This window comes from Orcinus orca, chromosome 2 (assembly GCF_937001465.1).
Source record: "Orcinus orca chromosome 2, mOrcOrc1.1, whole genome shotgun sequence".
NCBI classification, from domain to species: Eukaryota; Metazoa; Chordata; class Mammalia; order Artiodactyla; family Delphinidae; genus Orcinus; species Orcinus orca.
The window spans coordinates 168486619-168496357 of NC_064560.1; positions in this window are offsets into that span (position 1 = coordinate 168486619).

Here is a 9739-nt window from a genome sequence, read left to right on the forward strand (position 1 = left end):
CCCCAGGTCTATGTATCTGGTACCCAAAGACCTGCCTCTTCAGAAGGGATAACATTCAGAGGAACCTGGATACTGAGCCCTTAGCCACCCTCCACAGTGCCCGAGAATGGGGTCCCCCCTGCGGGAACCTCAGTCAAGTACCCGTGACCCATGAACTTGTTGCTTCCTGAACCAGATCTGCCCAGGCTCCTTCCCAAGGCCTGAGGGAGTGCCGCATTTGGTGGATCCAGGTGAGCAATGGTGAGAAGACCTGGCGTACCGTCTGCCCACCCGTGCACTGGATGTTTCATCTCCCTACTGCAGGTCCAGGATACAGCCGTTTCTCCAGCGAGCATTTTTAAGTACCTACTGTGCGTCTGCTCTAGAGTCACTACAGTGACGTGTGAGGTGTGCTACAAAGGGTGAGGCCTGCCCCCAGACTGTCCTGCAGGGCAGGTAGGTGGAGGACACCATCCCTGACCCCAGTCTCAGTTCCCAGCCAGCTGCCTGAACCTGCATCCCACAAAAATATCCCTGGGGCAACTCCTGGCAGGGAAGGGGGGAGGGAGAAAGATGACGAATGGAAGCCAGGAACTCTGTTGTGAGGATGCTTGTTACTTGGTATCGATGCCAGTTTGATGGCAGGGGGGTGCGGTGACCACCAGCCACTCCACTGCCTCTGTGCCTCACGCTTCGGTGAGGAGGCATCTGCCCATTAGGGCTGTCGCCTTGCAGAGTCACTTCCCTCCCCAGTTTTCTCATCTGAAAAATGGGGGTGGGGATGAGTTGTATTAGATGATCTCCAAGGTGTTTAGGTCCAAGCCTAGCCCACCAGCGCACTGCTGGAGGGACGGGTGAAAAGGCTTCTGCTCAGTGACCCCACACACAACTACACAAAGTCAGGCCTGGAGGCTAATCACCTCCAGGTTGGGGGGAGGGAGAGAAGAGCATCTGGAAAACTATTGCAGCTTCAGAGTCAAACCAGTCCAGTTCCAGTTACTGGCTCTGCTCCTGACTCACTGTGTGTTCTGCAGCAAGTGGCTTAACCTTTCTGAGCCTCAGCTTCCTCGTCTGAGAAGATGAGGATAACATTGTACCTTACCTCATAAGGTTGATCTGAAGGCAAACAGTGAGAGCTACCACTTATCAAGCACTTGTTCCACGTGACGCCCCACGCCAAGGGCTTCTCAGGAATTACGTGAGGTCATGCGTGAAGCACTGGCCCGCTGCCGCCAAGGAGTGAGGTTGGATAATGGGAGCCTTGGTGTTGTCATTTCACAATCGCCCCCAATACTTGGCACAGGTGGGTATATTCAGTAGACAGGAGGGGACTAGCAAGCCCTCGGCATATAGTAAGCACTCAATAAAAGATAGCTTTTATTATTAAGACAGAAGGGACCCTTGTGAAGAGTTCTTGCAGCAAAGGGAAATGTAGGGGACGTGCCATGAGGCTGGTACACCCACTGCTCCCCAGAGGGCCAGCCCCGTGCCTAGTTAGCCAGTGCCTGGGCTGGGACGTCAGCTCTTAGTCTTCCCAGAGCACAGCTAATTAGCCTCCCCTCAGCCAGGAGCTCCCCAGAGGAAAGGTGTCTAATACAAATGCAAGGCGTGACCCTCATCTTTGTAACCAAGGTTCCCTTGGGTGAGGAAGGCCTGGGGTGGAGAGACAGGCCAGATCAGGGCCTCGCCTTCTTTATGACAGAGGTTCTCAGGAAAGGGAGCTGCGCTGGGGTGCTTGTGAGCCTGAGAAAAAGGCTTCATGGCAGTGGGCGTGGGACCCCCAGCGGGGGGGTCCCTAGGCCCTGGGGGTGGGAGGAGCTGGGTGGCTGAGGGGGCAGAATGCTCCAGGCCCTAGGCTGCATCTCAGACCAGGAGCTCCGGAGCCAGGAGGCAGCCTAGGGCAGGGTGGGTCCGAGCCACGGCGCTGATGCCAGGCTGCCTGATGGAGATCCCAGCTCCACAGTGGCCCTTCCATGTCCCAGAGCCTCAGTTTCCTCATCTGCAAAGTGGGGATGGTGATAGCGCTGACCTCACAGCACTTAGTACTGTAGGACCTCATGCATTTGTTCCTTCAACAGACATTTATTAAGCACCTACTCTGTGCCAGGCCCTGGGTGCTGGAAATACCATCAGGGACAAACGAGATCAAGCATCTCTCCCCTGTGAACTTGCATTCTGAGTGGAAGATAGACAATAAACACAAGCACCAAGATATTCCTAACACTCTGCCTGGCCGTGGTCTGCACTGTGAAGAAGACAGGGGTCGAGGTACAGGGCTATGGCAGGGGTGACATCTCAGACACAGTGGACACATGCACATTCCAAGGCAGGTAAGAGGCAGGTCTGGGCAGATTAAGAAACAGACTGAGGTTGAAGGCCCAGCCCAAAGCCGCCCAGCAAATCCAAGGCTAGAAGCTGGGTCTGCAGCACAGGACCCTTGACCCACAGCTGGTGGAGCAAGCACAGAAGTGCCCCTTACCTCTGGCTAAAGGAGGCGCCAGCCTAAGCCGCCTGCCCTCATCTCCGCCTTGGCCTGTGCACTGGACCACAGTCTGCACTGGAGGGGGGAAGGGTCACGGCTGCCAGGGTAACGCAGCTTCCATTCCTGACATCCGCCAGGGCCTCACATCCACCTCACATCTCTCTCACCCCTCCCAACCGCCTAGCAAGGTCAGTAGCAGCCCCATAATTTTCACTGAGGTGAGATTCACATAACAGAAAACGAACCGTTTTAAAGTGAACAATTCAGTGGCATTTAGCACATGCACCGTGTGCACTCCCACCCGTACATAGTTGCAAATCATTTTCACCAGCCCAGAAAGAAACTCAGATCCATGAAGCAGTTGCTCCCCCTCCCCCCTCCACCCAGCCCCTGGAAACCACCAGTCTACTTTCCATCTCTATAGATTTGCATATTCTGGACGCTCCATGTATCCAGACCTTTGTGCTTGGCTTCTGTCACATAGCCTGTATTCAAGGTTCACCCACGTTATAGCACAGATCAGTATTCTGTTTCTTTTTATGGCTGAATACTGTTCCATTGTATGTGAGCACCTCCATCGTACAGACGAGGAAACAGACAGACTCAGGGCAAACAAGCAACACCCAAAGGTCACAGCCTGTCCGTGGCAGATCCAGGACTGGATCCCAGCCTGAGTCCACACCGTGGAAACCTGGCCACGCGGGCCCGCTCCCCAGAGGGCCCCAGCCCAGCCCTGCGTCCCAGGGTTGGGGAGGGCTGCCCCTGCGGGCGGATGCCGGCTCCCCCCGGTGTGGCCCAGCCTCTTCTCAGCACAGGTTCACAGGTGTGGGCAAGGTGGCCTCCCACTCACCCTGCTCCAGTCTGGGCCGGAGCGTGGCTGAAGAGGCCACCTCCTCAAGTGGAATTCCAGGTCCCGGCCAACCGCAGGTCAGGGCACTCCTGGGCCCCAAACCTTCCTACTCAACTGAGTCATGAGGCTGTGAGGCGCCTCAGCCCTGGGGCAACCTGGTGGGCCGGCCAGGTCAGGAGCGCTGTCCCCAGCCAGATGATGGTCGTGGGCAGAGCTGCTGGCCCACCCAGCAAGTGGATACCTCAATGCACAAACGTTTGTTAAGCCCCCATTCTACACCAGGGACCCCACCTTTAAGGTGCTCCCTCTCTGAGGAAGTCACCAACCCCAGAACAGAAAGCGGGTGCTGGGACCAAGGAATGGGACACAGGGAGTCCCTGACCTCGGTCAAGAAGGCCGCACGTGCCAGGCCTGCCAGCCTCCCTCCCGCCTCAGGGCAGGTGGGGGGCACAGGGCAGCTCATGCACGGGCCGCTGGGATGCCCACCTGGGCTCTTCAGTGCCCAAGCAGGAAGCAGTATTCACTGTCCACGTACCCTATCCTGACCGCGTGCCCACCTAGCGTCCATTCATTCATCTCATTCAGTCGGTCACACCCATCACCCTACTCGGCAACAAGGATGCAAAGGTTAAAAAAAACGCAAATAGGGGCTTCCCTGGTGGCGCAGTGGTTGAGAGTCCACCTGCCGATGCAGGGGACACGGGTTCGTGCCCCGGTCCGGGAGGATCCCACATGCCGCGGAGCGGCTGGGCCCGTGAGCCATGGCCGCTGAGCCTGCGCGTCCGGAGCCTGTGTGTACGGGAGAGGCCACAACGGTGAGAGGCCGCGTACCGCAAAAAACAAACAAACAAAAAACCACAAATAGTCCCTGTCCTTCAGGAGCTTAAAACTGAGCGGGATTATGCAAAATGTGGCCCGGGGCAAGGAGACCAGAGCCAGGGCCCCAACCCAGCGGGCAGCTGCAGCTGGAGCGTGGGTCCCACACGTCCCACAGCTGGGCCCATCTCTAGACTATAACCCCTCCCCTGACCCACACACCCATTCAGTAAATCAGGCTGAAACATGGGCCTGAGGGCTTCGTGCTCCTTAGCCGCTACCCCTACCTGCACCCCCATCCAGGGTGCAGAAGGATTTTCCCCAGCATGAAATGTCCCCACAAAGGTCCCCTGAGGACTGGCAGAGGGAAGGAAAGGACACCCAGAGCCCCAAAAGGGCTCCATCGCATCGCTCCTAGAGGCTGCCGTGGGGGTGCTGGCCTGACCTGAATGGCCAGGCTGGGCCCCCGCCCACAGCAGCACCCCAGCCGCAGGGCACTTCCTCGGTGCCGGGCACACGCTCAGCACATCACATGCATTTCTTAAACCAGTAAGATTTTGACCAGTGACTTGCCCAAGGTGCCAGGGCGAGTGGAGAATTTGCCTTCTGGTCTGACCCACTCCGAAGTCCACAGCCACAGTTCTACACATTTTCCCCCAGACAAGGCTGGCACCCAACGCTCCCCCAGGTACCGTGCAGCCTCCTGGCTAAACTGTCTGGGGGAGAGGGAAGAGATCCCCCGCTTAACCCAGAGTCCCACCCAACCATGTTCCTGCCCTCTCCCCTCGCCCGCCCCAGCTGACCCTCTAGCTCGACTAGCCTTTCTGAGGTCAGGAAGCACCTTCCGCCCCCAGGGAGCCCCCAGAGCAGCTGGAGGGAACAGTCCCACTGGGCCTGTGGAAGGAACGGAATGGGGTGGGGACTGACAGGTCCTGGCCATGTATAGGCCTCAGGTGGGAGGGGAAATGATCCTTCCAGGGGTCAGATGCTCTAGGCCTGTCCCCACCCTCCACAGCCGTCCTGGAGACCTTGGCTGCAAAAGGGGAGGGAGCAGGCTGGTTCTCCCAGGTGTCTTGGCTAACTGATGCAACCCCAGAGTGCCCTGCGGGCCAGAAGCCAGAGGACCGGGTGTGTGGGAAGGCGGTGATTATCGCCCTCCGTTTCAGGGCTGGGTGTGGGGGCCGCCTGCCCAGGGAGCACGGCCTGGCCAAGAGGTAGGGGTGAGCCCCTACCTGTCCCAGGTGTATCCTGAGGCAGATGGGGCCGCCATGGGGAACAGGCCAAGTGGTGTCCCCACAGCCAGGACATGGCCACTGAGAGGCCCAGTGACTGCAACTCCCTTCCCTGGGCTCTGGTTAAAGCACTTTAATTAATCCTGAAGCCAATCTTTACACCCAGGCTGGGAGGAGGAAAGTGCACAGGGTCCCCATTTTACAGATCAGGAGACTGAGGCTCAGAGATTTGAGAAACGTGCCCATCTCCATGTGGCCTGGAAACAGTACAGTCAGGATCCACGTCCAGTCCCTCTGACCCCAAAGGCTTTGCCCTGGATCACTTAGAGCTTCCCTGCTGGCTGTGCCCAGCACCAGGGCTGGCAACTGAGCTATTCAGACACTCGCTGGATGAGGGGGTGAGCAGACAAGGGAGTGGACAAGTGGACAGAGGTAGGGATGAGTGAGGGGAGAAGTGCATCTACTTCCATGGCTACCGAGCAGTTGAGCAAGTGGACAGGTGGGCAAGGGGACTAGGACACAAACAGTAGGATGGCTAAGGGGCTCAGGAGGCAAAAGTAATTGTGGCTCCGTCACATGGTCTCTGGAAGACAGGAAGGAACCTGGCTTATGAGAAGCTTGGTGGCCCATCTGGGTGCTGGTTGACCATGAAGAATACCCCCCAGGTCTCCCTCCCTGGACAGCAAGTCTCCAGAACAAGGGGCCCCAGGGCCCCTGCCCACCACAGGCACGCACACTCCATGACCAAGTAACTGGCTGGGCTGGTCAGGCATCAACAGGCCATCGAGAGCGTGATTGCTTTAGAGGACCCTGGCCGGGTCTGTGAGCCCACCCCCGACACCTTCCACGAGGTCCCAAGGGAAAGCAACCGGACCAAGTCAAGGGCAATTCTGTGACCCGGAGGGCTCTCAGAGGAGCTCTCCCCCGCCCTCCCGCCAGCCAGCTCTCTGCGGGGGGGCTGGCAGGTGGAGGACCAAGTGTCTCCGGAGAGCAAGCGCAGGTACTGCTCACCTTGGGGACAGAGGAGGCCAGGAGACCCAGAGGCATGCCTGGCCAGGCCCAGCCCTCAGCCCTGAGTTGCTATGCCTCCCCCGGCCAGGGGCAGGCGGGATGAGGGGGAAGACTTGAAGTCCAGAGAGGTAATGGGCGTGTGAAGGGGCGGGGCCAGGGTGCACGGAAAACTGCTCCACAACTTGGCTCCCTCCCCTGCGCCCGCAGCCCTGCGTGAGCCCCCTTCCCCAAGGAAGTCTTTAAGGGGACAGAGACCAGCACTGCCCTCCCTGGCCTTTCCACGTCGGGTCCTCCGGCTTGTTAGCCCCCTCTCCCCATATGGGGACCTTCTGGAAACTACACTGCATTGGAAAATGCCGAAGAGGTCAGTGTGGACGCTGGAGCAGAGTCGGGGGCAGCGAACCGCCCGGCCTCAGCACCGGCCCTGAAGAGGAGGCGAGCGCCCCCTGGTGGCCTCTTGTGGCGCAGGCACGTAGAGCCACACTCCCCCGACAGGACTCCTAGGAGGGCAGTCTGTAACGCAGCCTCCTGGAGGCTCCAAGAGCGTCACCCACAATTTCCTAAGGAAAAAAAAAAAAGGGATGTGACTTACATCAAAAGGTCATTGTGAGGACTGCACAACATGTGCAGCCCTCTCAGCATGACATTCTGCAAATAATAATGATGACACAGTGACCCTGGGGAGGTAGGTGTTTATTATTTCCAGTTTTCATGAAATGGCGGCTTGCCCAAAAGCACTCAAATAGAACCCGGATTTGAACCGAGGTGTGATGCCAGGCTTGCACTGTGGTTTAGGCACTCTAATCACTCAGATCTTAACAAGGGAGACTGTTTCCAGCCCAGGGGTAGCTTTTTCTCTCCTGTCTCCTGCTCTCGAGAGACTGCACTACTGGGGAGAAGACAGAGAAATGGATCTTCCTCTTCGCATGGTCAAAGGGTCAGTGTTAAATTTTTGCTTATCTTGTACTTTGCAAAGGATTTTCCCCTGTGTTATCTCATTTGTGCTTCACACCAGGCCTGTGAGGGACATGCAGCATGCAACTCCAAAGTCAGTGGTCCACATAACTTCCAGCCTTGCACCCACATAAGCCCCACCTGGTAGCAAATCCAATACCCAAGATTTCTGTAAAAATCCACTCGCAGAAAATACTTGCAAAACATATCTGACAAGGGACCAGTATCCAGGATATAGAAAGAACGCATATAACTCAGCAGTAAAAAGAAAAATAACCCCATTTAAAGATAGACAAAAGACTTGAACAAACACGTCTCAAAAGAAGACATATGAATGGCCAATAAGCACAGCAAAGAAGATAAAACAACATCATTAGTCATCATCATTAGTCATCATTAGGAAGTATAAAATAACACCTTGTACACCCACCAGAACGGCGGAAATTGAAAAGCCTGACAAAACCAAATGCTAACTAGAACGTTAACGGGAACACTCATACATTGTTGGTAAATGTATAAAATGGTACAACCACTCCGGAAAAAAGATCTAGTGGTTTCTTATAAAACCAAACATACACCTCTTCCATGACCTAGCGATTCCACTTCTTAGGTACTTACCCAAGAGAAATGATGATATACATTCACAAAAAGACTTGTACGGGAATGCTTCTAGCAGCCTTATTCATAATAAGCAAAAACCCAGAAACAGGCTAGCGCGTATACAGACCGTGGCATACCTACACAACAGAATACTGCTCAGCAATAAACAGGGACAAATTACTGACACACACGACACAGGGGTGTATCGAAATCATTATACTGAGTGAAAAAAGTATTACACAAGATAACCTATCGTCTGATTCTATTTATTTGGAGTTCTAAAACTGGCAAAATAATCTGTGAAGGGAAAATAATCAGAACGGCAGTTGCCTCTAGGGGCTGGGGCAGGGATTGATTGGAAAGAGGCATGGGGGAAATTTCTAGGTGCTGGTAATGCTTTATACATTGATTGGAGTCTGGTTTCATTATTAGATGCATTCGTCGAAAATTCAAAGGGACGGTTATTATGAACATTTCATGTTATTTAAGTTTTACCTCAAAGGAAAAAAAACTATAAACAAATACTGAATCCTAGTTAACAACTTGCACGTGGAAACATTTAGGGGGAAGTAGGTCCCAACCCGTCTCTCCAGTCCTCTATCAACTTGCCCCACCAAACTGGTTACTCCCATGAGTTGTGGCTGAGAGCTGGGCTTCTCCAAAGCCAACAAGCAAACAAATTACCAGGAGGCCTTGATAAGATGCTCCTTCTGAGTGAGTGGGCCTGGGCTGGGGCCCAAGTCTGCATCTCTAACAAGCTCCGGGTGATGTTGAAGCTGGTCCTCGGACCCCACTTTGAGTAGCAAGGACTTTGAATGTTACCTTCTGACAAAGATAATTCATCTATCAGGATGCAGAAAATGGAGGTCGCCCCAGTGGCCTGGCCCACGTCACAAATCTAAACCTACATCAGGCCCCACTTACTGAAACACCTCACTGTCAAGGAAACCTAACACACACCAATGGCAATCCTCCAACTGAGCTGGAGCTAGCTTACCTGGCCCTAGAAAAGAGGACCTGCTGGCCTTACAAGGAAACCCCTGACCCCTTAGCCAATCGTGCCCTGTTTCCTCCTCGCCGCTTCTAATGCTCTGTGAAACTCTTGCCTCAAATCCCTCAGGAAGGGTGCTCCACCCTTTGTGAGGCCCTGTGCTCCCCCAACCCATGGATTGCTTTCCCTTGAATAAAGGACATTAAACTCACTACTAAACTGTGTTATTTTTGTCATCTAACACTTCCTGCCTCTTCTCCTTTGCTCCCACTCTTCCCCGCTCCAGCATGCATTGCCTTGCCCACCCCATGACTGGCTTCTCAGTGCCCATCCATATCCTACCCTTCCCCACCCCTCCTCTTCCAGCAGATGACAAATAATAATACTGATGATGATAAATGACAGCAACACCAATCATTTGTGATACTTACTAGGTGCTGGGACTGTGCTACACGCTTTACAAGCATTGTTTTGCGTTTAGTCCTTTTAATAGCCCTACAAAGTTGATACTAATATTGTTCCCATTTTACAGATGAGGAAACTGAGGTATAGAGAGATTATGTATTTGCCCAAGGTCACATAGTCTTGGCCATCTGGATGCTTCCTCTGGTTCCAATTACTGACAGCCTTATGGTAACAGCTGTTGTGTCTGCATGTGCACGCACTCACACACTTGTCTTCTCTTTCCACTGACATCACCCTGTCTCTGAGAGCAGGGACAGGGTACTTCCCCGTCTCTCTGCTCCCTCCCCAACCCCTCACCCCCCATCAGAGCCTTTGCCAAATCAGGGCTTCTTGTTCAAAGCAGGACATGACACAGTGCC